The 6919-nt window shown below is 40.8% G+C and overlaps 1 pseudogene; it reads left to right on the forward strand.

Annotated features, from left to right (window-relative positions):
* Positions 1-5471: 5471 nt before the first annotated feature.
* On the forward strand, positions 5472-5911 carry LOC113456839 (annotated as a pseudogene).
* The last annotated feature ends 1008 nt before the right edge of the window (positions 5912-6919 follow it).

The following is a 6919-nucleotide window of genomic DNA, read 5'->3' on the forward strand; positions in this document are numbered from 1 at the left end:
GGTAAAAAACAATGACTTCTCGAATTTTGCATGCAAATGGATGGAAATAGAAAACACTATCCTGAGTGAGGTAACCCAGACCCAAAAAGATGAATAAGAAGATTTTAAATCCAGTTTGGTTTGCATGCTTAGTTATCCCTGAGGTATGAGGATTTTGACAACGTGTTGACATATTTCAAATACAAATGACAGAGCTGAAGACAAGACTGAGTTTGAGACTTTTCACCAGAAAATGATGGGACTGAGGGCAGAGAGGTTTCCTGAAAGGATTAAGAAACAGAAGCAGTCTAGAGGCTGCTTTTCCTCAGGAGGGCATATGAGGTTAGAGTTTAGAACAGGAGCCCTGTCCTCTGAAATCAACAGTTTCAATTGCTTATTAAAATATTCCATTCATCACGTTTCATGTCTGTGAAGCAACTACAGAATTAAAAACAACCTTGGAAATGAACTTCTCCAGCAGTAGGGCTTGGTAAGTGCTGAATTTGGAGCCAACTCTTCAGTGAAAACTGCTTCCGCATCCCCTAAGGCTTTTCTTGTGATACCATCTCTGTCTCTCTCTCTCTCTGTCTCTCTCTCTCTCTGTCTCTCTCTCTCTCTGTCTCTCTGTCTCTCTCTCTCTCTCTTCCTTCCCCTCTCTCTTTCTACCTAACTACCTACCTACCTACCTACCTACCTACTACCTATCTGCCTATAGTCTGTCTACCTATGATCTAACGATCATTTTTATGCATATATATAATCTGTCTATCACTAAAGAAGAATACATTCCTTCCCAGTGATCAAAAGGAAGAATTGTTCTGACTCTTTCACCTTCTAATGTCTGTTTGACACAGAAAAATGTCCACTAAAGATTTGAGAATTTCAGCAGCCAATGAAACTCTAACAGATTCATGTTTTTCTGACTCAAAGTAGGGAAGGAGATGAGCCCTTTATACATAAAATTTGCAAAGAGTGGAGGTTGAGACAGTGAGTTGTACCATGTTTTAAACAGTGTGGAATGCTCTAAGCACACATCCTCGCTTCTTTAGCAACATTTGCTCATTTTGTTTTCCTTACAAAAACATGTCTGTTCTTTCTGGAAATCTAGAAAATGGAGCTATAAACAAAGTCTAAAATAAAATGGATCTAAAACTTCAGCTCATATTGATAAGCTCAGCCCTGTATTCCTCCACCCAGTGTTTGAATCTTCACAAGTAAGATTTGACTAAAAGTATCATCTGAGCATGCTTGTGCTCTCCTGTTGTTTGCTGAGGGACGCTCTTTTGAGATTGTAATTGTGCATCTGCTTTGGTTTCTGCTGCTCTAGGTGAGTCTAATCTGCTTCTAGGATACAAGATTTACACCAATATCTTTACTTCCTCCTCCACCAATAAAGTCCACCTATCAGGAGGACTTCTGGGGTTTGAAGAATGTGGACAATGCCTGAAATATCAAAGATGCAAGCCCTTCTTATATTCGTGTTTCGCTGTTTAAGAAAATGTCAACTGTCAATCAGGTGGTGATGGCACAGTCTTTTAATCCTAGCACTCGGGAGACAGAGGCAAGCGGATGTCTGTGAGTTTGAGGCCAACCTGGTCTATAAGAGCTAGTTCCAGGACAGGCTCCAAAGCTATAGAGAAACCCTGCCTCAAAAAGTGAAACAAACAAAAGAATAAGGAGGAGGAGGAAGAGAAGAAGAAGGAGGAGGAGGAGGAGGAGGAGGAGGAGGAGGAGGAGGAGGAGGAAAGGAAGGAAGGAAGGAAGGAAGGAAGGAAGGAAGGAAGGAAGGAAGGAAGGAAGGAAGGAAGGAAAAGATCATCTGTCATAGCAACACTGTCCCAAACAAACAATTATTACACGGGGAAACACAACAAAATTGCGGGTGGCTTTTTGTCTTATTTATTTATACACACAGGGTGTGTTAAAGGTACTGTAACCCACTTAAGCATGTGGTTTTGGCAGGCCATGCCTTTTTCTTCAATTTCCTCTGCCTTGCTAAACACCATTAGATTCATTCCTAAAACTAGTCCCTAAGGTCTGTTACCTTATTTGGCCACTTCTTCCTTCTGAGACTGACTACCAAGGTCCAACTACCCAAGTACTGAAGTCCAGCAATCAAAAGCTTCCTTTGGTTCACCTAATTAACATGCCCAACTAACACTTCATCCTAACCCAGGTTTTCCCCTTGTACTTTTATAAACAGCGAATTTTCCTATGAGCCACATCTGTCTCCTCTCTATTCAGAGGCAGCCCCTTATCCTCAGAAACAAATACCCCTACCCTCTTTGCCTGGTTCCTTTCCCGGGTTCCCTCTTCCTCTGCCTTCTGTCTTTGTTCCTTATTCCTGCCCTTTGTCCTACTGTGGCAAATAACTCTCCCTTATGCTGAGACCCTGATCTGAGACCTTGACCTTATGGGTCCTGAGCCAATACTTTTCCTTTCATATATAGGAAGGGGTGACGTGGCACACATGTGGAAGTCAAGGACAATTTGAGGGAGCTGTTCCCCCACTCTGCAGGTACTGAGGATTGAAGTGACACCACCACCCTGGACTACCCACTGAGACATCTCACCAGCCATCAAATAAGTTCTAACTGAACAATAACCCTCACGTGTCTTTCTACCAGGAAAGAGCAGCCAAGAAAAGCAACATCTTATTGTGACAGATAGAAATGGTCCCAAAGTTCATCAGGGTGTTCCGCTGGACATACTGACCAAAGTGAAAAGGAGTGAAACATAGACACGAAAACAAACTGAGAGAAAAGTCAAGCTGTTGTGTACATAATGTGAGTGTCATATGCCACATATACAGAGGTCAGAGGTCAGCCTCTGGGGAGTCAGTCCCCTCCTTTTGGTCTCTTCAGGCAGTCTCTCTCTTTCTGTTCTACTGCTCTTCATGCTCTGATTCAGTTACAAGTTCCTGGGTGGTTCCCCTTTCCACCTCCCAGGAGCTAGGATTGAGGCTGTGAGCCACCATATCCAGCTTTATGTGCATTCTGGTGGTGAAACTCAGATCACGATTTGGAGGGTGAAACTGTCCACCACTGAGCCATCTTCCTGGTCTTCCACATTAACTCTTTTTCTTTGAGAACCTGTACACGAGTTTTAAAAGAAAGTGAACATTAGGTTGTCTTTATGTTACCAAATTAATTACCAAATAATTATTTTACTTGAACAAAAAATATTGTTTTTAACTTTCTAACATGATATTATATATCTTTTCAAAAATATTATAGATAATTAATTAATAATGTAATAATTATGTTCATAGAAATCCAGGCACAGCGAGAAATGCTAACACTAGTGTGTAGAAGATGGTAGTATTTCAAGGCTGGCCTCAGCTACATAGCAAATTTGAGGCCAGACTAAACTATAGAAGGCTCTTTAGTCCCTCTGAATGTGGTTGACAGTTGGGACAGGCTGAGGGGCCAATGGCAGTGGCACTGGAATTTGTGGCTACTTCATGTACTACTGGCTTTTTGTGATCCTATTCTCTTTGGATGTATACCTTACTTAGCCTAGATGTAGTAGGGAGGGTCTTGGATTTGCCACAGGGCAGGGTGCCTTGTCCTCTCTTAGGATTGGAAGGGGAGGAGTGGATGGGTGTGGGGAGCAGAGTGGGAGGATTGGAAGAAGTGGGAATTTCGATTGTTTTTTTAAAGTAATAAAATAAAAATGTTGAAAAAAAGAAAAAAACTATTTATAAAATATTATGTGCAAGTAATATTAATGTGTATAAATATAAGTATATAACTTATAGGACACATATAAAATGTTATTCAATATGTATAATTGATTCCCTTTCATATAGCATACAAAATTGTTTCTCTGCTGTTAGTATTTCCATTAACAGAATAATGCAATAAATATCTTTTTAGACAAAAATCTTTAAAGAATATATTCTCTTACATTCTTAAATTTAAAATTAGTAAATCAATAGGAACACACATTTTGAGGCTTTTGACACTAGAGGAGGCCAATTGCTCTCCAGAGAAATTCTGTTGACTAGCATCATGCTAATAGGGGGTGATAAGGAATAAAACGCAAAAAAGCAAAGTTGACAATACAGTGGGATCTTGTTCTTGCATCATCTGGGCTACGTAAGTAGGCCAAAGCTGAAATTTGGGAACAGCCTGAGTGGATCACGCTGGAGGCTCTTAAGCTTCAGCTCCCTTTTCTTGGTATTCTGGTTCATTCCCTAAAGCCTCTGAGTTCTCACACTATTTCTTACAGATAGGTTATTACAACTGTCAGTTTTATTTCATACTAAGTTAAACATCAATTATATTTAAGGACTTGTGTCTTCAGATTTTATCTGGGAAATTTTCTGCCTTGCAAAGGGATGTTTATAGGTGTATGGGTTTACATTGTGCTAAATTAAAATCAAATTAACTTGTCATGGCTAGCTTTATCGTTCTGTAGTTTGAGTTCACTGTTGCTTTGAAACCATCTTCCATAAATACATAGAGTGTCATCAGTGCAGGGTACCAAAGAACCAGTAGTCAACAGCAAAAATGAGCAGCATAAACAGAACACAAAGCATGAGAACTGAGCCAGGCTTGGAGGCACAGGCTTAATATCCCAGTACTTGGGAAGCTGGGGCAGGCAGACTGCAAGTTCAAGACCAACCCTGACTACAAAGTGGGGCTGTATCAAAAAGGGAATCTTTTTCTCCACTTCTAGTCCCCAAAGCACATTTGAACTAAAGACGGACTTTCAAATTACTGCCTAGACAGTAACTATGCCATTAGTTATTCCCAAGTCTCAGGAAGACACAGAATCATCTGTGAGACAGAAAAGTCTCCAAAAGCTGGGTATGCTCCATCCCAGTACTTAGGAGGCAGAGGCAGGAAAAGTTCAAGGTAATCCTGGGCTATATAGCAAACCAATAGCCAGGGCTATTTGTGACAACTATTAGAAAATAAACACACAAATCATTACTTTGTCTTTCAAAAACATTCTGTATTACTTACATGCGTGTGAGCGTAGGTACACACACAGCATTGCACATGCTAAAATCAGAGAACAACTTGGGAAATTCAGTAATTCAGTTCCCACTTTGTACCACACAAGCTTCAGGGTTGGAACTCAGGTCTTGAGGCTTGTTGGCAAGTGCCTTTACCCACTGAACCATCTCACCAGCCCTCATCATTTGATTCTCTGCATTAAAATAGTAAACGACACTTTACACTCTTACACTGACTTTCTGCTTTTATCCAGCGGGAGACTTAGATATGTACAGAATCAGCTGTGTACATTTCTCTCAAAATCTCTAGATAACATAAAATCAAATTCCCCGAGCAGTGAAACACCACTGTCGAACTTGGTATGTACTCAGAGAGAAATGTCGAAGTATATGAAAGCAACTCTGGGAAGAAACGACCCTTGGACGAACCCAACCTGCACAGTGCTGCATCCCTGTCTTCAGAGACAACAACCACCCTGCCCACCTGCCCCCCACCCTGCTCCTATCCCCCTCCACCGCAGCCGCTATGCTGAAAAAATAAAAGGCTGAAGGGGATACTAAAAAAGATAAAGCTAAGATGAAGGAGAAGCCTCAGAGAAGATCTGAAAGGTTGCCTGCTAAACCTGCTCCTCCAAAGCTAGAGTCTAAGCCTAAAAAGGACCCTGGCCTGCAAAGAAGGGAGAGAAGGTACCCAAGGGGAAGAGGGCTGCAAAGAAGGGAGAGAAGGTACCCAAGGGGAAGAGGGCGAAGGCCAGTGCTGGTAAGAACACGAATAATCCTGCAAAGAAGGGAGACACCAAGACAGACCAGGCACAAAAGGCTGAATGTGCTGAAGACACCAAGAGAAATGTGTGCACTTTTGATAACCATGCACTTCTGGTAACTGTACAGTTTGAAATACTATTTTTAATCAAGTTTCATAAAAATACAGAATTTTGCTTTTCTTTTTTTTAGCTAGGGTGTTAGCACACAGAACACTTACTCATTTTGGGGGGAAGGAACATGTGTCACTAACAATGTCTCCCAAACTGGATTGATGATGGAAAACATCTTTCCCTGATAATTTTGTATGACTCCTCTTGGCTCCTGGGAGAGATGTCCTGTTGTTGATATACGTGACCACTATGGCACAACATGTCTTGTGTGGGAAAATTAAATTCATTTTTATATCTTCCTCCTCCTGTACCATCAACGTAGACTTAAATCCCTTAATACTAGAGACCTGTTGGAACCTGACTCTCAAAATTGGTTTTGCCAATCTATTGGGCAATATGGATTTTGCTGTGATATCACTGAGTATCCTCAAAAGAGCAGCGGCTCCTTTTATAAAAGATTGTGGATCTTCAGATTGATAACTCTGATGTTTTCATTTCATTTCCTGAAAGTCAGGGTCGGCTTGTGAAAAGTTGTGAAACAACTTCCTCAATGTGAAATGTCAGCCCTCACTCTGAGTTCCTCCCCCTTTCAGAGCATCAAATGAAGACTCGTCGGGGTTTTATAGTGGCTGTCTGACTTTGGTAGTCGGTACAAGAAGGGAGTTTTGAAGTTCTTGTGTACTGTTAAGGATGGTCTGCCCATGTTCTGCCTGAAAACTCATGATTGTTAGTGGAAAGTATCTTTAATAAAGCTGGATACAGCTTGACTTGGAAAAAAAAACTAACTTTGGGCCAACAAATGAGAAGAGAGGACTCCTGTCTCATACTTAACTAAGTGTGCCTTGAATGTCGCCAGCAAGGAGAAACATCAGATAACAGTAGAAAGAGAAAGAGAAAATTTTAACTTCTAGTACATGAGAGGATTTTGGAATATCTTGAGAAGATAACTTTCATAAAGGTTACCTTTAAATTCAGCATTCCACAAATGATTTATACATATTTGTCAAATATTGTTTTAGGAAATAAAACTTTAAGGAACACTGGGATACCCAGAGATATCTTTAGCTAATACATTGTTTGTGTTCATACTGTCTTTGTG

This window comes from Microtus ochrogaster, chromosome 16, assembly GCF_000317375.1.
Source record: "Microtus ochrogaster isolate Prairie Vole_2 chromosome 16, MicOch1.0, whole genome shotgun sequence".
In the NCBI taxonomy this organism is placed as follows: Eukaryota; Metazoa; Chordata; class Mammalia; order Rodentia; family Cricetidae; genus Microtus; species Microtus ochrogaster.